Here is a 364-nt window from a genome sequence, read left to right on the forward strand (position 1 = left end):
TTAATGTGTTTTTATTTTTTCCTAACAGGTTGTTGAAGATTGGAAATTCATAGCCCAGTTTCTTGATCGGGTGTTCCTGTGGACTTTTCTTTTCAATTGTTGGATCTCTTGGGCTTTTTGCTCTTGTAATTTATAAATGGGCAAATATAATAATACCAGTTCATATCGGAAATGCAAATAAGTGAAGCCTCCCAAGGGACTGAAGTGTACATTTAGTTAACACACATATATCTTATGGCATCTACAAAATTATGAAAATGTAAGTTATATGTTAAATTTGGTGCAAGTTTTAACAGTTTAATAGTTGCTAACCTCGATATGTGTTAATAGATGATCCATTAGAACAGTTGCCTGTATGAATGAA

The 364-nt window shown here is 32.4% G+C and overlaps 1 pseudogene; it reads left to right on the top strand.

Annotated features, from left to right (window-relative positions):
* The window catches only part of LOC108299089, a 10,408-nt pseudogene extending 10,355 nt beyond the window's left edge, over positions 1-53 (top strand).
* The last annotated feature ends 311 nt before the right edge of the window (positions 54-364 follow it).

Source organism: Cebus imitator, unplaced genomic scaffold (genome assembly GCF_001604975.1).
Source record: "Cebus imitator isolate Cc_AM_T3 unplaced genomic scaffold, Cebus_imitator-1.0 Scaffold1712, whole genome shotgun sequence".
Taxonomy (NCBI): Eukaryota; Metazoa; Chordata; class Mammalia; order Primates; family Cebidae; genus Cebus; species Cebus imitator.